This window comes from Capricornis sumatraensis, chromosome 2 (assembly GCF_032405125.1).
Source record: "Capricornis sumatraensis isolate serow.1 chromosome 2, serow.2, whole genome shotgun sequence".
Lineage (NCBI taxonomy): Eukaryota > Metazoa > Chordata > Mammalia > Artiodactyla > Bovidae > Capricornis > Capricornis sumatraensis.
This window is the reverse complement of record NC_091070.1, coordinates 76615518-76636916: the sequence shown is the minus strand read 5'-3', so window position 1 is coordinate 76636916 and position 21399 is coordinate 76615518. Positions and strand designations below refer to the sequence as shown.

Below are 21399 nucleotides of genomic sequence, written 5' to 3'. Positions count from 1 at the left end.
TCAAGTTAATGTAGTGCCGATGCTTCCTGTTAAATTTTAAAATTAAGTGGGGGATGGGGAAGGGTTATCAAGCAGAAATTTTTTGTACCGCGAGCCTCCAAATTCTGGAGCGTACCGCAGGGTATAAATATGAAAACAATAGTTTTAATATTTTACTGATTACTTTTTAGTTTACGCCTCTCTGAACAAATGATGGACCTCGAAATATTTTCAATTTTATTTAAAAAATTGTAATCTGATTTACATATTAACAGTAATAATTAAAGCTGGATTTTTATCTGCAGGTTACAAATCACTTGAAATATATAAGTTAGTGGAACTTGCTTGAGGTAGGTATACTATCTTTCTTAGACAGAAACCGAGGCATGAGTGTTGATTGCCTGGGTCATATTAATCAGCCGAACTAGTAAGGAATTTGGTCTCCAGGTTAAGTCAAGTGGCTTTACCTCTCCGTTGAAATCGTAGATGTTAAAAGTAATTACAGCAAGGACTAGCGGTAACTGGAAATACCCAAACTGCTCTTGGGGAAAAGATTATGAGTATTGCGTTTATTAATGTGACGTCCTAAGATTTTGTGAAGTTTGATTTTCGGGATATCTGGCATTAATTTTCCGGACCATCCCAAAGTTGGCAAAAATGCATAATTATATGCTTTTTGTTAAGCAGGTATTATGGTGGTTACTATTTGCTAAGCCCTGAAAATTACTAAACAGTTTTTGCCAGGTTTTTAAAAATTACATAAGTTTCAAAGTATCACAAAATCGCTTTTTTTTTCATCTTTGTGTAAGATTTAGGTGATTTTGTTTTTCATAATGTGTTAAACAGTCACAAAAAGTAATGTTAAGTATAGTTTAAGCCCATACTGGGTAAATTTGTCCCTTAGGAACAGAAGCTAAAACTGTTACTGTAGGTAGCTATGTATCGATCCCTTAGCATATAGATTTTGTAATAGAATCAAAAGCTTTGCCTTAAAAAAAATAAAAGCTTAAGCATTTAGATTGTCACATGGACTTTAAAAGGGCAATAATTGGTTAATTTAGGAAATCATACGCCTAATATTGTTGGCAAATAAAGAGAAATGTAGGAAATCAGTATTTAAGAATGGTTAAATTCTTAGATGGAAATAAAATTATTTGAAGTGCACTTTTCTTGCCTTGAGGTGTTAGAAATGGGTTCCTTAGGATCAGCATGTACCAAGGTAACAGTTTAATATCACTCATCTGGAATGATTTGGCCACAGATCAATCTGAAATAACTAGATTTGATTCAAATAGATAGGCATTAGTAACATTTTCATGTTGGCTGGAGAAGAGGGATTTAAGAAGGATGGCTTAAGCTGGAGGACTCTGTTTCCCATGCTCATGCCTCCTGCTGTTTTCTTTGGTAGAGGATATAAACACATGTTATTCCTGATTAGGTCTCTAGAGGGTTTTGCATAGCTGTGTGACCTTGTTTTGGATGGAATTGCTGTTAGAAACATGGAATAAGCTCCAAAATAGCTAATTTTTCTAATCTTAAAGATTAATTTATATTAACTGGTGGATGTGTGAGATGTCAAGTGGGAAGTGTGACAGTTGAAAGAACCCTGGTCTAGGAGTTAAGAGAACTGGATTTTTCCCCTCCTGCTGCTTATAAAGTCAGTTAAACTTTATGAAATTCAGTTTTATATTTATAAGGGGTCTTAACAAGAGCCCTGGGGCTTCAGAAACTCAAGGGCAAGGCCTCCAGCCCAGCCTGCCCTGTTGTCACGGGGTTGTGTGAACCCAAAGCCTCCTGTCTTACTCATGTATACCCCTTTAGCATTCCCTCCAGAGAGGGTCCTCCTGCCCCCAACCTAGGTAAATGCAAGATCCGCGTTTCCCACCAAGGCTGCCATAAACTGGCCTGCTTTCCCCACCAGAATGATGTTGTTACTGCGAACCAGGGAAACAGGAAAAAAGGTACAGTCTCTATCCTCACGGAGAAGGCGATGGCACCCCAGTACTCGTGCCTGGAAAATCCCATGGGCAAAGGAGCCTGGTAGGCTGCAGTCCATCGGGTCGCAGAAGAGTCAGACACGACTGAGCGACTTCACTTTCATGCATTGGAGAAGGACATGGCAAACCACTCCAGTGTTCCTGCCTGGAAAATCCCAGGGACAGGGGAGCCTGGTGGGCTGCCGTCTGTGGGGTCACACAGAGTCGGACACGACTGAAGCAACTTAGACTTCTTACCTCTTAATGTCTATTTTCTGTAATTCAAGTGATTTTTTGCCAGAAGGCTAAATAGTGTGCAGAAATAGTTTTATTGTTGACAGCAGTTTTTGTATATTAGTAATTACTGTTAACTGTCTTAATAACAGTATTTCAGTCTTCAGATCATTTAATTAGTTGTCTTTGGGGAACATTATTTGCTCATACTTAATATATACTCATTCATTCTCATTGGGACCAGGGAGGCTTAAAATTTTGTACAGAATAGACTTACTAGATAGTTGACTATGGTGAAAATCAGAACTTTAAGATGTAGCATAGCTGCATGTGTTCTCTTAGACATTGGAAATCTGAGGTTTATAAAGGGAAAAGGGATTTCTGTAGGGCTTTATGGTATAGCATTTAGTGTGGTAGGTTATAATTTTCGAGTTACTGTGTTTCGATCCTAATTAGGGGATAGAGATTCCTTATTAAACTCTACACAGTGGTTCTTAAACATGAGCAGACATTAGGACCAGCAAGAGGGCTGGTTAAAACATTGCTGGGCTCTCCATCACCACTTTCTAATAAAGTCAGTCTGGGGTAGACCCTGTTAATGTGCATTTCTAGTATGTGCCACGCTATCTTAGTTGGCAGCCCTCACTTTGAGAATACCCCTTTAGAAGAAGAAATCTAGAGATTTGACAAAGTATAAACTACAGGTGTACTATTAATTGCAAAAGTTACAATTTGGTGTTAACTTGGTTAATCATTTTTATGAGGGGTAGCTCATCAATTAAGCATAGTATCTTGGAAGACATCTTAAGTTCTTAAATTCGAAAGATGTAAATGTTTTACATTACTTTCTAACCTTATAACATGTTTGCAGAGGATTTGTTTGTAGCTGAACCAGTTATTTAACATCCTGACATTATTGAGTACCAAGTTCAGGCTGTGATTCCAAAGAAGAAAACTGAATGTCTCACCATAACTGAACATCCCTTACACTTACACATTCAAAATGTATATTTGAATGTACATTCAAATAATTGTACATTTTCTGTAACTTTTTCTAAATAGTTTGTACATTTGTAACATTTAACACATCAGTTAAAATTTAACGCAGTCTAAGCGTAAAAGTAGCTTATTTGGTTTGCTACTTCTCAGAATTAGATTTAATAGTACCTTTTCCATTGCTTTAGTCATTAATTTGTAATTGACTTAAGGAACACTTTTTAAAAGCTCAGCTTACTTTTTTTTAGTTCACTGACATTTGGAAAGGAGAATAAAACCTCATGGCTGAATATTAAAATGCAAGTACAGTCGTTCTTATTGCTCAAAGACCTACAATCTAATTGCAAATCTTAGCCAGTCTGTTGTGACGGTATGTATCAGATTCTTAGAATTGCTATCTTGGAGTAGCAGTATGTACTATTTGTAAACAGTGGGACCACAAAGAAACAAACACCTTTTTGCCTGTTTTTTTTTTTTTTAACATTGTGTAGTCAGTAGCCATAATAATCTTTTTTCCTTCATCTGACTTTTCATTTTGTTACTGAGTGGATTAATGTGCTCTTGATTTAAACTGTTTCCCTGACAGATTCTGTCAGGTTTTACAGATTGACCACTCATTGGTTTTGAGACTACATGTCATCTTTAGTATGTATCTTCAGAGTAGACCCTTCCCCTTCAGTTTGTATGGTAGGAAGAGCTACCTGGGCCTAAAATTTAAAACACAGATCTGCTTTCTGATGTTTAACATTTGCTCACTTCATCTCTGTTTATCTGGTTTTTCTAAATTCTTTTTGGCCAAATTGATTATCAAGAGGAGTGTTTGAATGTGGATATTTTTTTGAGACCCTTAAGGGAATACAGGTGCATATGTAATTAAAATAGTCACCTACTGACATTGAAGAATTGTGAAGCCAGTCACTGGTAGAGGTGATAATTCGATAGAGGCTCTCCCCATCCAGTGGGATGTTATGTTTTACCAGAATGTTACATGAAATGGACAGATGTTTCTGTCTTGGGGGTTTAGGGCACAACATTTCTGAGGAACTCTGACTCAATCTGTCCCTTCTCCTTTCACAGGGCAGCAAGGCGAACCCCATCCCTACTCACTGGAGCTCAGCTTTGATTTTTAACCTCCCTTCCCCACCCTTCCAGAACACACACATTCCCATTCCAAAACTGATTTTATAAAGACATTTTAAACATAATGATGCAACTTGGTGTGCACTACGGCAAATTTACAGGTGGTTTTTTTTTTTCAATTGTTTCCAAAAACGGGACTTGGATTTAAGATGTAATTTTTAAATTTCTATTTCTATTTTTTCTGCAGCAATTGGGTTAGAGGAGGAGGAGCCTTTTAGCCTCTCATAAACTGACCTCTCTACTTCCTCGTGTATTTTTAAGATTGATAGATGATGTGGAAAGGGCTTTGCTTGTCTGCTACTGAGAACTTTACCCTTGCGGTTTTTGTGGAAACTGCTTTTGGAAAGAGAAAAGAAATGAACTTTACTGACTTGACATTTTTGCACCTCCCATTTTTCTAATCTGGGCTATTTTTATTTTTGTTTTTTTACAGTGAGATTTTTTTGATCTTCAGCTACAGTAAGTTATTCCAATTTTTTTTTTACATTTTTCCTGACTTTCCGCTGATTTCCTTTTTATTGTTGTTACTAGTTACTATTATTTATTATACTTAATGATGGTGATGATGATGATGATAATGACACTGATGATTTTTAACCGGATTAAAATCGAGTTTTTCTGAATGTTCATTAAGAATTTCTCCGGCCTCCTGATTGACTTTGGAGTTTTACATCTTGGGAGAGAAAGTGAAGGCATTAGCATTTTTAAGTGGATTGATCACATAAACCTTTTCTCTCCCAACCCTCCCCCCTTGCCCTTATCCCCTTCCCCACGCTCGAAAGAATTTTACTGGCTGTTAAGTCTGTGACCTTATTTTTCCTGATCTTTAACTTAACTGTTTTAGAGCATCTCTGGACGTCTGTATTTTTTATTTTTTTATTTTTATTTTTTTTTATTTTTAATCTTTCATTTGTTAAATTTTTAAACTGTGCTGCAATAAAATGTGTGTGGTATTACTTAACACCTATGATGGTGATGGCATTTTCTCAGAAAGCCATCCCCCTCCTGTTTCCCTTGAAATCCCATCCTGCTTTTCCTGTACACTACCCATCATCACAAACCACAAGCTGCAGCAACATGGATGCCCAGCCTGGAGCAGCAGCAGCCAGGATGACCTGGAGCCAGGGGGGCCTTCGGAACAGATGCACACCCTTCCTGGGTGATGGTAAGAGGTGTGAGGTCCACTTGGTTTCATTGGAAAGACTAGGAAATAACACCTGTTTAAGTTGATGTGGTGCAGGTGATAGCTTCTGGAAATGTTTAGGTTAGGCTTTTGTGTGTACATCTCAAAAGATGCTTTCTAAGGAAGGACCCTTCAGGGTTTTTTATACTAATGGAATTATGAGTGTCAAACTTGGGGTGCTGAGGGTTTTTCATAAAGCAAAGAGCAGCTGAAGTTTACATATATTTTAGAATGAAAATGACATGTTTTAGTGATCAGCAAGACAAATATGTTAGGTGTTCATTTTTTCTTAGGTTATTGCAAATTAGTAAACATTTTCTGTCATTTAGAGTTACCTTTAGATTGTGACGATAAATTTGGATTCTATTCTATTTAGGCTTTTTTATCATTAAAATTTAGCATGAATCAACCCACAAGAAACATGCTTTGATATTGAAATGCTATCTGACTGGAAGATTTTTTTAAAAGAAAAGGATAAATAAACTTTTTAACCTCAGCAGGAAAATCTGTATAATCTCTGTATCCAAACCAGGAAAGATCAAGGATTGACCTGTTTTTCAGTGATTACTTCTGGCCCAGCTACATATTAGGGAATTGACTGTGTTCCAAAGGTTAATGAGACTGAATATTCACAAGAAAAATGCAGAGATTAATAAGGATGTGGATAGTCAAAGTGTTAAAAATAATAGCAACCTGTAGAAATCGCAGACAGTAGGATACAACTGAGTGACTAACACACAGTAATTTACTGACAACGGTGAAACGTTTTGATAATTCACTTGAGAGTTGCTTTAATACTGAGTTGGGGTAAGGCCAGGGGAGAAGTAGAGTGGCTTTTAAAGGTATACTTAGCTGTGTGTACAGGAGTGGATCACATACTTGACCCCTCCCCTTACTCCTATTGAACGTAAAATCTAAAAGTGAAAACTGAAGGCAGCCTCAAAGGAAAGCAAAATGGGAGAAAATTAAGTAAAATGTTGTAAGGTTACCTGGAAGAGGAATGGAAAATTTTCTTTTAGGTCCAGGTTTTATTGATACCCTTTTACAAATCCATTATTTTACGGGTCATGTTCTTCTGGTTTGTGGAATGCAAAAAAGTATAATGGTTCTTCAGGGACTCATAACCTTTTGAGAGAGACAGATGGATGATAAAATGTCACTGTGGTTAAAGGTAGGCACAGAGCCTATAGAACTGTGCAATAGATGGGCACCTCATTGACTCTTAAAAGAGGTCAGGAAAGGCTTTTAGAGAGTTATGGCCAGATTATAAAAATTTTAATACCACGCCAAGAAATTTGTACTTTATCCAGAAACTGATGACTATTAAAAGATTCTGAACTGAGGAATGATATCAGATTTTCATTTTTAGAAATGTCATTGTAATAGCCATGAGGAAATGGCCATAGAGGAGAATGAGATTGGAGTAGGTGATAAGTAAGAAACTGGAATAGAGGGAAGAATAATGAACTGGCTTTACTGGCCAGTTCACTGGGCAAATATCACTGCCAAAAGCAATGGTGCTGGGATTAGGAACCATTAAATTTAGGATTTGGTGGTGGCTGTGATATGAAGAGTGACAGATTTGGGAAGATTCCCAGCTTTCAAGTTAGAAATGTTGTTTATTAAACATTTGAGTGCTTATCTGAAAATCACCACTAGGCTTGGGCATATACAGGTGAACAAAACATACTGTCTCTTGCCCTCTTGAGTATTATAGACCATTGAGAGGAGAGAGAAAAGAATAGCACTTTCACAGTCTAGACCCATGAAGGAAAAGAGATGATAGTTCAGGGAGCCAGATACAGATACGGCAGTGAAAGGGTGCTGCCAGCAAAGAGACCTTAGGAGCTGGCTTATGTTGAAATTGAGGTCAGAAGTTGGATTATCTTAGAAAGCCCAGATGGGTGAGGGTGGGTTGGGTAGGAGGGAGTTGGCCTTAGTGCAAGAAATCCTACTATACAATAAGTCATCAGGAATACAGAGAAAAGACATGAAGTTGGAAAGGTAGGCGAGAACCAAGCATAGTATATGGGCCCATGTTTAATATCTAGATTACTTCAGACACAATAGGAATTTGTTTGAGGACTTTGGAGATTGGAGAGATCTGGTTACTTTATTGAAATTTCCTTTTGGCAGTTGTGTGGGTAATGTTAGTAACGAAGACTAAGTGTAAGTAGGACTAAAGACTAGGTTAGAAGACTTGTTAAAATAGGCCACTATCTATTCATCTTTTGAAGAAGATAGTAATCCTAGGCCTGAGGGTACTTGGCCTGGTTTTTCAAATGAGATTTCTTTGTGTGTATTAATGAACAAGAGTTTGAAGAGGATATTTAGTTAGGCTTTAGAAAGTTATTTCTCTAACATCCCTGTTGAGTCAGACCTGACATAATAGCTTTCCTATTTGAAAGGAAAAATGCAGTACAAAAACTTCAGTTTCTTGAAAGTGGTAAACGGGAAACTTAACCATTTGTCCATTACTGTTAAAGTTCCTGTGTTAACTTAATTATCGTAACCTTATGTAAATATTACTGTCTTTAACATTTTGGAGATGAGACTATTCCAGCACAGATTTCCGTAATTTGCCCAAAGTTAGACATACCTAATGTCAAGTGAGGTATGGATTCAACCCAAGCAGTTAAAACTATAGATATCAAGTCTTAATCATACTAGACTGACTGTACTTGACATGTGAAGTATTCTAGAAAAACATCTTTAATTTGATTAAAATGCCTAAAACAAAAAACTGCTCTGGACTTCTGTTTTCAGCAAGTTTTAAGCAAAATGTCATTGTTAAACTATTTTGTTCAGTTTACAACAGTTTAAATAGCATGAAGTATCCAAGGTGATTATTTGGGTAGATACAGGCTTGTAGTATAATTCTGAAGACTCTTTGGTTGTAGCAACATTCTTTAGGGAAATAATAAACATTTAAAAGTGAGTTTCAGTTGGGAGAAAAAAGTAATCGTATAATTTATGGTTTTTAAAAATGTGTAACCCAGAGGGATTTGCTAAATCCAGTGGTCCTTTCAATCCTTATCATGCTTTTTGGTATGATTTAACCAGTTGAGCTGCCACTTTTTTAAACTATTTTTTACTTAGCTTCCAGGTTTTATTCTCTTTCTGGCTATTCCTTCTCCCACTTAGCTCTGTGGTTCAGTTCTTCCACTTCACTTTTCTACTCACACTTCGTTGGGTCATTTCATTCAGTCACATGATTTTCTATACTATCTATAAGCTGATGATGCCCAAACATATATCACCAGCCTGGACTTCTCTTTATTGTCTCTATCCAGTTACCCACCTGACAGCTTCCGTGAGTGTTAAGTATGTATTAGTTTAAAAGTCCAAAACTGGGCTCCTGCTCTTTTCTCAAACCAGTTTCTTCTGCAGTGTTGCCCATTTCAGTTAATGAAACTGGCATTTTCATGTCAAGCCAGACTTTGGTTAGCCATCCTTGACTTTTTTTTCTCATACCTCATCTTTGGCATTGTAGAAAACACTGTCATTTCTGCCTTTAAATTATAACCAGGATTCACCACTCATTCTGCTGTGACTTGATCCAGTTTCAAGTCATCATTTGTCTTTGGCACATTATTGCAATAGATTTATATTTCTTTTATACCTCCACCCTAGTGTGTGGTAGCTAGATTGATCCTGTTAGAATAATAATGTTTGAAAAATGTATTGCCTGAGTTTCTGGTTTGAAACTCACTTAATAGCTGCCTAGTTCAGCATTCAAGTCAAAATTGTGTTGTGATCTACAGGATGTGCTGTATGATCTGTTACGCACCTCCTCCTCTTTAATTGTATGCTACTCTGCTTCAGCCACACTGGCCTCCTTAACTGAGATTTGGATGTACTAAATGTTCCTACCTCAGAAGCCTTTTTGGGCGGGGCGGGGGCGGGGTGGGTTTTCTTCCCCAGACAGGTTGGATTCCTCAGTTCATTTTCGTTCTTACTCAAAGGTCATCACCTCAGTGTTTTCTCTCACTTAGCCTTCTAACTGCTCTTTAGCACTTTTCATCAGCTCACATATTATAGAAGTTTATTTTCTTCTGTGTAAGATACAGAGAAATATCTGGAAAAATAAACGTGAAACACCATTGATGGATTACTTCTGGACAAGTGGGAAGGACTTAGGGTTAGAAGGAAACTTGCTTTGTGTGTTCAAAGACCATTATTGAGCAACACAACAGTATTTTGCTTCTAATTAAACCTATAACTCCTTATTGTCGATATACTTCAGCTCTTTGACTTTATGTCTGAATATAAATAGCATAACTGGCTTCTGTGGTAGTTTAGTAAGCGACTTTTTTTAGTTGTAAAAGCAGCCTTAAATTAGGTTTGCCTGTGATGGAATGAGTCCCATTAGCATTTGACGATGTAGGCTGATGTATTGCTGGTGATGGAGCTTTAATAAAAATTTGAAAGAACTTTGTCATTTTTTAAGGATTTATTCTCTACTGGGAATACATAGCTATTTTTAAGCAGTAGCCATAGGAAAGGAAATGGCAACCCACTCCAGTATCCTTGCCTGGAAAATCTCATGGACAGAGGAGTCTGGTGGGCTACAGTCCATGGGGTTGAAAAGAGTTGGGCATGACTAAGGAGCTAACACAGTAGACTAAGGGCTTCCTAGGTTTCTCAGTGGTCAAGAATCTGCCTGCAAATGGAGGAGACACAGGTTCCATCCTTGGGTTGGGGAGATCCCCTGGACTAGGAAATGGCAATCCACTCCAGTACTCTTGCCTGGAAAATTCCGTGGACAGAGGAACCTGGTGGGCTTCATCTGTGGAGTCTCAAAGAGTCAGACACGACTGAGCACACATATAGTAGATTAAAGGGCATCTGAGTTTTTCTTCCTATCTAATCTGATTCCAGTTTGACCTTTCTGAAATACTCTTCCTTTTTATTGTTTAGATTAACCTATGGCTTTTGAGTTGGTTTCAGAACTAATATAACTCGCTGGAAATTCATTGAACCAGTCTTAGGCTTTTCTAACTTGTCTGGAATAACATTTAGGAATAGTTGAGTACATGTTAAATGAAAAATCTCCCGTAGTCCTCTTACTAAATTCTGAATTCTGAAAATTGTGTAACTATAGTGTCTTTGCCTTAGTAGTTTTGTGATAACTTTAAGAAACTTAACAGCTAAAATTGAGGTAGTAAAGTGTGCTTTCCTAGGAAAAAATTTCCCTTGTTAATCCTTGAAAGTTTGTTGGCTTCCTGTGTTGGAATTAATGGTTTGTGTTAAGATGTAGTTTTACTAAGAATTTAAAAGGAAGATTAATCAGATCACTTGATTGATGCGGATTTTAAAAGAAATTACCCCCATCTTTATTTTAGCCTTATTCCAAATTAAGCAATGCATGTACATATAAAATTTAGAAAATGCAATGGAGGCCCATCAAAAAGGCGTACTTACCCATCCAGAATAAAAGTTTTGATGTGTCCTTTCAGACTTTTTCTTATTTTTTTTTTGGTGTATGTATGCTTTTGAAAAAGTAATGTCCTACATATGACTCCTGTCTATGGGATTTCCCAGGCAAGAATACTGGAATGGGTTGCCCTTTCCTCCTCCGCGGGCTCTTCCTGACCCAGGGATTGAACCTGCCTCTGCTGTGTCTCCTGCATTGGCAGGCAGATTATTTACCACCAAACCACCTGGAAGGCTCCCTACATATGACACATACATTTAAGTAGTCTTTCTTTTTTTTTCCCAGCATGAACGTAACATCAATATAAGATGTTATTAGATACAGCTCTCCTAAAGATTTTAATAACTGCATAGTATTACATTGCATACTTACACAATGTTCTTGCTTACTATTGCGTACTCTGTTGTTGAGTTCTTAGGTTTTTCCTTTTAAAAGCAATTGAACAGTCTTACAGCTAAGATTTTGTGAATAACCCTTAGTTATTTGCTTAGAATTAAGCCCTAGAAGTATAACTTCAAGAGCATGCATGTTTTAAAAGCTCCAATCTAGGTTGCTCTCTGAAAAAGGTAAAAATAATTTACTTAATGTAAGTGACCACTGATATTTGACTTCTAATTTTGTTAATTTCTTGAGTCTTTTTCATTATGTTTCAGGGTTTGGTCCTGAAATTTAAATGTTTTCATGTTTGATAAGTCTATTAATTGAAGAGTAACAATGTTTAAAGAGTTAATACATTTTCTGAGTAAAAGGCTGCTGCCAGGTTAATTGCTAGGAACTTGTCCAGCTTTGGCAAATTGGGGGTAATCTTGTTTTTATCTATACCTGCATCCATTCCCTTCCCTTCATGTTATTTTGAAGTAAATAATTTTATTTCATCTATAGCTATTTCAGTGTTTCTTGGAAAGATAAGGACTCTTAACACACAGAAACATGTAATATATTTGAAGACCCTAAGGTACTACTCTGAGGACTGAATAAGGCATTCTCTAGTTGTGTTTTTTCTATGGAAATGGTAACTTGGATGACTGTTTTTTTGCTTACGTGTTATGTTTTGCTTATTTCTTCCTAGAATTTGGAAACTTCTATTAATCAGAGATAAGTGTAAAATTTTGAGTGAGAAGCTTGGTAATGATTATCCTCATGTGTGATAAAATTGAGTTTTCAGGCTAGCAAAAGATGGAATTTGCTGTACTTCATATACATTTTGGGCTTCCCAAGTGGCGCTAGTGGTAAAGAACCTGCCTGCCAATGCATGAGACCTAAGAAACTCAGGTTCAATCCCTGTGTTACGAAGGTCCCCTGGAGGAAGAAATGGCAATCCACTCCAGTATTCTTGCTTGGAGAATGCCATGGACAGAGCAGCCTGGCAGGCTATAGTCGATAGGGTCACAAACAGACACAACTGAAGCAACTTAGCACACATACACATTTTACTGCTAAATTCTGGGATTGTGTGTTAGTTGCTTGGATCTGAGAGATGGAGAATGATGTAGTAACTTTAAGTTGGGCTTGCTTATTAAAAATTATTTTGTTGTACCATCAGATCTTTTGTTCTCAATTCAGAAATCTGTGACAGTTTTTCATCAGTTTGATCACAGAACCTGACTTCAACTGACGTGAGATTATTTATAGTCTTTGTTATATTTAGTGGCTATACTTATGTATTATTGCAGAAATGTTAATGTATTATATCTGGTAGCTGGATGCTTGCCCAGATCCCACTCGCTGTTACATAGCAAAACTATAGTATTATCTTTGCAAAATCTGAAAAGTCTTGATTTTTTTCCCCTGATTTTGTCTCCTGGTGAGACTTCAAAAAGTTTATTTGTTGTTACTAAAGGTTCAGTTTGAGTTCACTGATAACATTGAAGCTTTCTACAAGATAATGAAGTCTTATGTGTAAGTATTGTTGACCCTTGCTATTCAGACTGTGATCCACAGCAGTAGCATATCATTATCATTATCTGGAAGCTTCTTAGAAATACAGAATACAATGTCCTACCCTTTCACTCCTTTTTATTACGTGGGAATTGGAAATTTTAATAGACTTTCTGACAAGTGTGTTTGCTCTTCGGGGAGCATAGCTGAGGGTCATAAAGTAGCCACATGATATGTAAATTTGAGATAATGCAGTATTAAAGATGACTCTTATGTACAAATTTTGGATAATGACTCTTCCCAAATAGAATTAAAAAGTAATTTCCATCAAGCAATCTGAATAAATGTCTGAGCCACTTAAGCTAGTAATCAGATATACATGCCATCCTGAAATGTGTGTATTTTGAATTATCTGAGCTCTTAGGGAAATCATATATAATGTGACCAATGTGTAATTATTTCTCGGCAATAAATGATAGCTGAAACATTTGAAAAATGTAACTTTGCAGGTCAAGGTGGCTCTTAAGTTATGACCATTTTTTTCTTTTCCCAGCTTTTGAGACATAAAACAGAATAATGAATTTATTTCACCTCGATTGCTATGTTTGCTTTTTCTCAAATGTTTTGCTGAAAACAGTCAAGATTTATTGACCTTACTGAAGTAATTCTTCTGTTATGAAAAGCAGTCTCTTACATACTCCTAATGCTTACAGATTGAGGAACTTTTTTTCAAATGGTTTAAAATATTCTGAGGAAACAGTTGTTGATGGGGAGTTTTCCTGTATAGAAGTTGTTTTAGTTAAGAATATGATAGGTTTTTAAATGCTCTATTTTTCCCCTTTCCGTAAAGTGTGATGTAACACTCACAGAATAGAGGTGACTTAACATTTAATGATGGGTGAGGAGGACACATTAATAAGAGTATGGAATTAATTGATAGAAACTACTAAACATAAAATAGATAAGCAAGGATTTACTGTTTAGTAAATATAGGCAGCATTGTTGGTGAAGAACCTGCCTGCCAGTGCAGCTTAGATTGTAGCCTATCAGGTTCCTCCGTCCATGGGATTTTCCAGGCAAGAGTGCTGGAGTGCATTGCCATTTCCTTCTCCGGGGGATCATCCCGACTCAGGAATTGAACCTGGGTCTCCTGCATTGCAGGCAGACACTTTACCATCTGAGCCACCAGGGAATCCCTGTAAGGTTTGATCCCTGGGTCAGGAAGATTCCCTGGAGGAGGGCATAGCAACACATTTTAGTATTTTTCCCTGGAGAATCCCATGGACAGAGGAGCCTGGCAGGCTGCATTGCATTCTGTCACATGCATTGAACATGACTGAAGGCAACTAAGCACATGTACACAGGGAATTATACCCAATATCTGTGTGTCGGGACTGCCAACAGACATAGAATGAGAAACACCAAATTACAGAATGCAACATCTAGTGAAAGTTTTGTTGTCCTAAAGATGCCCATTTCCTTGATTTTACATAGTTCTGAGTTGCATTAAGGAGGGGAAGCACTCAACTTTTCTAACTTCTGTCAAGAAATTTATAGAAAAGCATTGATGACTACACCAAGTCATATAATCATTAAATTCCAGGGTAGCATGAAACTATCTTTACAGAACAAAAAAAGTTAAGAAACTGTTACAATATTAAAGAAAGATTGGGAGAAAAGAGTATTCTACAACCTCATGATCTTACCATATCCTGAGATGTCTTAGCACTTTAGTGCGTAGTCTTCTAGATAATATATGTATTATGTATGCTTAACGTCTTGAAAATCTCTTGGTATCAAGTTATTTTTTTATTATTATATATAATTTTGGCTGTGCCATGCAGCTTGCAGGGTCTTATTTCCCCAGCCAGGGATGAGCTTGTGCCCCCTCCAGTGGAAGTATGGATTCTTAACCTCTGGACTGACAGAATTCCCAATAAATTTTTTTTTTTAAAGTTGTTGCTTGTTTCCAGTTAGACTGTTGTACTGAAATTCATTTAGTCTCATATGTGTTTTATTTTCCAATTTTTCACTGTAATATATCCACATCCTTGATTCCTTCAGATAAGTTCTCAGAGGTAAGATTATTGAGTTACAGAATATGCATGAGGTTTTTTTTTAAAAACATGTACAATTTTAAGGCTTTGATAAAATAGTCCACTTATGAATATACTGTTACCTGTTCATACTGTCAGAAATAACATGTGGAAATTTCAGTTTAAAATATTTCTACTTGTTTGGTAGGTATAGTGTTTGGTTTAGCTTTTAATCACCGTTTGTGTCCTTGTGTCTGTGTCCCACTTTTTATTGGTATGTACCAATAATAGAAAATGATGTAGTAGTAAGAGCAGCTGCAGTGGCTACACTTGCTGTGTGCCAGGCACCATGTTCAGTGTTTTCTGTATCTTCACTTACACCTCATACCTATCCTATGAGAAAAGTGCTTTCAATGATACTCATTTTATGATTGAAGTATCTGGTGTTTGAAGGGATTGGCTTTCTAGAGGGAAGTCCATGCCACTTATGTGGTTAAGTTTGAAATTAGAATGTCTTTATTTTTTAATATACAGTAGTGACTTAAATTGTTGTGAACAGATACGTATTGCACACATTCATCAGTTTTTTTGCTTTTTAATTAGGGTATATTTTAGTATAGGAATGTCTCTTTTTTTGGTATTTTCTATTCAGAAAGTTCTCATGTCAAAGTTAGTTAATTTAAATGTAGTTAAAGTAGTAATTTAAATGTAGTTCAGTCACGATGGGCATGACATGACTGAGGATAGATATTCTTCTTATTTCAAAACTAAAATATGGCATAAAAAAAACTTCTGAAAGAAAATTGTGTTAATCTTCGTTGTTCGGTCGCTAAGTCATGTCTGACTCTTTGCAACCCTGTGGACCACAGCATACCAGGCTTCCCTGTCCTTCACTCTCTCCCAGTTTGCTCAAACTCATGTCCATTGAGTCAGTGGTGCCAACCAGCCATCTCATCCTCTGTTACCTGTTCTCCTGGCCTTAATCTTTCCACCATTACAGTCTTTTCCAGTGAGTCATCTCTTATTATCAGGTAGCCAGAGTAGTGGATCTTCAGCATCAGTCCTTCCAATAAATATTCAGGGTTGATTTCCTTCAGGATTGACTGGTTTGATCCCCTTGCACTCCAAGGAACTCTCAAGAGTCTCCTCCAACACCACAGTTCAGAAGCATCAGTTTTTCAGCGCTCAGCTGCCTTTATGGTCCAGCTGTCACATCCATATATGACTACTGAAAAAACCATAGCTTCGATTATATGGACCTTTGTCCGCAAAGTGATGTCTCTGCTTTTTAAATATGCTGTCTAGGTTTGTCATAGCCTTTCTTCCAAGGAGCAAGCATCTTTTTAATTTTGTGGCTACAGTGACCATCCACAGTGATTTTGGAGCTCAAGAAAGTAAAATCTGTCACTGTTTGCACTTTTTCCTCTTCTGTTTGCCTTGAAGTGATGGGACCAGATGCCATGATCTTCGCTTTTTGAATGTTGAGTTTTAAGCCAGCTTTTTCACTTTCTTCTTTCATCCTCATCAAGAGACTCTAGTTCCTCTTCACTTTCTGCCTCTTTCACTAGGGTAGTATCATCTGCATATCTGAAGTTGTTGATAATTCTGGCAATCTTGATTCCAGCTTGTGATGTTCAGCATTTCTCATAATGTACTCTTCATGGAAGTTAAATAAGCAGGGTGACAGCATACAGCCTTGACATACTTCTTTCCCAATTTTGAATCAGTTTGTTGTTCATGCCGACTTCTAACTGCTGCTTTTTGACCTACATACAGCTTTCTCAGGAGACAGGTCAGGTGATCTGGTATTCCCATCTCTTTAAGAATTTTCCAGTTGGTTGTGATCCACACAGTAGCTCAGCTGGTAAAGAATCTGCCTGCAATGCAGGAGACCACAGTTCAGTTCCTGGGTCAGGAAGATCCCCTGGAGAAGGGATAAGCTACCCACCCACTCCAGTATTCTTGGGTTTCCCTGGTGGCTCAGGTGGTAAAAAATCCGCCTGCAGTGCAGGAGGCCTGGGTTGGGAAGATCCCCTGGAGAGGAAACAGCTACTCACTCCAGTATACTGGCCTGGAGAATTTCATGGACAGAGGAGCCTGATGGGCTACAGTCCATGGGGTCACAGAGTTGGACAGGACTGAGCAACTTTGACTTTCACACAATCAAAGACTTAATCTTACTAAGCTTTAAAATGACAGATGAACCTGCTTATAGTATGTTGAAAAAATCTGGAGAATTGGGAGAGATTGTTAATACTTCACACAACACAATCAAAGTTTGAAATTTTCTTCAGGTTGGAACCAAGGACTATGAATTAGATAGAAGAGTATATGAAATGCAGAGCCTTGCACTAAACAGTGAATTCTACAGATATTGACAGTGCTAAAGATGGCAGACATGATAACATCTGGGTAGCATCTAGAATGGAGTTCAGAGCCTGTTAAGTTTTAGAATTCAGTATCTTTTCCAGGTTGTGAGTTCCTTGACTTCAGTGGCAATTCAAGAAGTTTAATGATTAATCATCTTTTGAATTTGGGGACATTGATCTATGTGATTTAGTTTTTTTTGTCATTGAGGTCTGTTGCACTATACTTTTACAGGAACAGTCCTCTTTTATTATTATAAAATACTTATTAAAACTTGGAAACATGCAGAGAGAGAAAATATTTACCTAACAGCATCAGCACTCAGAGATAACCATTACCAATATTTTAATGTTTTGATTCATTTTTCCTGTCTCAGTAGCTATAGATGTGTATCTAACTTCTATCAGTTTAGTTCAGTTGCTCAGTCCCCTATAATGCAAAGGACATCTAACCTCTATATATGTTGTATATTCTTTTAACATCTTTACCAGTATGTAAACTTTCTACAACATGTTTTTGTTAAAAAGCTAATCTTTTTTTTACTACTTTGTCCAGGAATTTACAAAACATCTTTTCTCTTTCCATTCCAAAATAGGATTACCTGAAATTTATTTAATGTCATCAGTTGCTTAATTAGTACAAATTTATTGACCTCCCCGTTGCTTAGCACTTAGCTTTAATTAACATTTTGCTGGAGTAGCTTTACAAAGGATTTTCAAATGAGCTTACAGAAACATATACTAGTTTTACTTAGTTACAGCAGTGTTAGTGCCAGTTTCCTCCTCTACCCCACTGGGTGATCATTCTGCATATCTGAAAGAAAAAACTATTTTGGAGGGAACTTGCTCAAGAGTGTGATGTGGTATATATTTCTTTTCCATTTGCTGGAGTAGGTTCTTAAAAAAAAGAAAAAACTTGAACAGATAATGTGTACTTTTGTAAAATAAGCCATTCTTGTCTCAGCCTTCTTCTTCTTGTTCTGGTAACAACTGTCTAAATGTACCATGTTTGATCTGTGTTTTTGTCCCCTCCTGAATGATATTAAAGTTACAGGCGTGATACTTGAGATGGGAACTGCAACAAGGCAAACACTGATTCAGTATTCTCTCTCACACAATCTACATTAAATTTCTCTTGTTTTCACAGAAAAGATCTCTTTCCCATGGTGTTGCTTTCTTAATCTTCCTACTCTTGAGGAGTCCTAACAAGTTGTGCTGTATAATGTCCCCACAGACTTGAAATCTGATTGTTTCCCTGTTGTATCGATTCAAGCCAAATATTTTACTAAGAATATTGCTTAGGTGACATACATTTATTTTGTCAAACAGGAAGCATATAATGTTAGATCACTTTGTATAAGTGGTGACTCATATTTCTGTAGTAGTAGAGGTACTTTTTTTTTTTTAGTTAATAGTCAGTCATACTTGGAATCCAACACTTCTTCATGTTAATGGTTTATTATTTTATTCCCCTTTTTTGTTGCTCCTAACTTTTGGAGGGACCATTTTGTCTTACTGTTTTGACAGTTATGATACTTCCGGCGTGTAGAGTGAGATTGGTCCCTAACATTTGTTTAGATGGCTGTGGGGTACCATTTTTACTTTTAATCTGTTTTTGTTTTTCAGTGTTAATATTTTTATAATTGGTTCTGGAAGTATAGTTGATTGACAGTGTTGTATTAGTTTCAGATGTACAATGAAGTGATTCAGTTCTATATAGCTTAACTTAAAATGGTCAATTTGGTATTCTTGTGGCCTGAAAATACCACCATGTGCTATTTTTTCATGTTAATAGTCTTTACATGATAGTCTTTACCTTGGGACTGTGTCTGTGTTTTGATAAATAATTAGCTTTGGGAATGAGCAAATTACAGTCGCTTGGTGTTCTAGGAAGATTGATTCTAGGACCCTGGCAGATAACCAGATTCTGGGATGCTCAAGTGCCTTGTATAAAATGGTGTGTTTTATGTATACCATCTGTATTTGCATATAATCTATACACATCCTCTCATATACTTTAAATTCTTTCTAGATTACTTATACTATCAAATATAATATAATTACTTATATTAATAATACCTTAATGTAGTATAAATAGTTGTAAAGAAAATACAATGTAAAAAATAAATTTATATGTTAATGCATGTGTATGGAACCTAGAAAAATAGTATAAATGATCTTATCTTAAAAGAGGAAGCAGAGACACAGACATAGAGAACAAACATGGATACTATGGGGGAAGGGGAGGTGAACTGGTAGATTGGGATTAACATATATACACTACTATGTATAAAATAGATAACTAACGAGAACTTACTGTGTAACACAGGAAACCCTACTTGGTGCTCTGTGGTGACCTAAATGGGAAGGAAATCCAGAAAAGGGGCTCTTTGTACACGTTATAGATGATTCACTTTGCTACACAGCAGTGTAAAGCAACTATATTCCAAAAAAAGGAAAATCAGTATGTGTAAGAAGCACCAAATACAGTGCTTAGTGGGGTATTGTACATTACAGTTAATTCATTTAAAGACAGTGGCTCACTGGCTGCTTGCATAAACAAAGCAGTACCTGCTCTGTGCCAGTTCATATATTCTACTGTTGAAAATGTTCTGAAAATAAAACATACCTGAGTTTAAAAAGTAAATATAGTGTAAATGTTCTATAAATGATGTGCAGCAAATTCAAGTTTGGGGTTTTGGAACTTTATATAATAAATTTCCCCACATAATATTTTTTGATCCATGATTGTTTAGATCTACAGATGCAGAATCTGCAGATAGGGAGGGCCAGCTGTACACCGGCCAACTTTTTGCAGACATGGGCAGTTTATTGTTGCCTGCTGATGAATGCAATGAAGACAGGAAGCAGAGAATATGATGGGGGTGGGGAAGAATAACAGGAAAGCAGTGTGAAAGGGACTTAAGGGGCAACATAGGAGCTTAAGTGTGTTAAAGGAAAGCAGTTTAGATCAGGTGATGTTGCTCTAGGTAGGTAGAGAAATTTATAGTATCTAAGAGGTACTGAGAAACTCTTGATAAACTGTGAAAGACAGTGTGAGATAGGAAGTCTTTGGATTCAAGATGGCTATCATTTAAAAAATTTGTCAACTCATTGCTGCCATCTAGCGACACCGTCTTTAAACTGCTTTAGGCATATGAGAGTTGCACACCATAACTCAAACTGCAGGATGAACAGTTGAAAATAAATAAATTGACAGGGTAGCTTGTATTCCAACTCCATTCCAAATCTACGTGATGTAGATTTCATGAGTTTCGGTTTAGGATATGACTGATGTGGTAGCATTGGTGATAGAAACACACTTCTGTATCCATGAATCTTGAGCAGTTCTTATCCTTGATAGAGCCACTCATTGCTTTTAATGCTTCAACATAAAACATAATCAAATGGACACATACATCCTTTGGTGTAATCAAGTAACTCAGCATTCTTGGTTTTGACTTTTACTCGCCAGTCTTAGTAATTCTTTGATGATAAAAAATTGTGAAAATAACCTGGGGTGAAAAGATAGCAAGCACATACATGTGTATGCATCCATTAAGTAGAGGTTTGAATTCCACCACCCTGTAACCTCTAGGGAAATACTCAATCTTTTTCTGTTTATATGGTGATGGGATTCTGCTTTTCTGGAAACCTCTTGATGTCTGTTACTGAGTTTAAACAGTTTACAGAGTAACCAAAGAGTCATTTCAGAAATATTTCCCTCTTTAGTTTTAATCTTTGAAACTAATTTTAGGAAAGAAATTGATTATGATGTATTTTTTATTCTATGTGCTTTTATTTACTTACCATCTTTAAAAAGTTATGAGAAATTGACTTGTCCTATAAGGGTGACTCCAAAATGTAAACTTCTATGACCCATGTGAAGTGAAGTGAAGTCGCTCAGTCATGTCCGACTCTTTGCGACCCCATGGACTGTAGCCTACCAGGCTTTTCTGTCCATTGGATTTTCCAGGCAAGGGTACTGGCGTGGGTTGCCATTTCCTTCTCCATATGACCCATGAGGCACTCTCAAATATACTCATTTAGGTCTATTTCATTTCTATTTGTCTTAAAAAACCCAGCTTAATGAATTATTATAAAGCAAAAACCCTGTAGCGTCTACTCAGGTTGAGAAAATAGAACTTTGCCAGCAAGGTTTATAGTTTGGAAT

General features: G+C 36.8%; 1 protein-coding gene across 4 annotated transcripts in view; it reads left to right on the top strand.

Annotated features, from left to right (window-relative positions):
- HNRNPC (heterogeneous nuclear ribonucleoprotein C) overlaps window positions 1–21399 on the top strand; it is a 45085-nt gene that overhangs the window by 455 nt on the left and 23231 nt on the right. For all 4 annotated transcript variants that reach the window (XM_068965545.1, XM_068965543.1, XM_068965542.1 and 1 more), the window contains exon 2: window positions 4759–4784. The gene's annotated coding sequence lies outside the window, so the exon portion shown is untranslated. The remainder of the gene's footprint in view (window positions 1–4758; window positions 4785–21399) is intronic.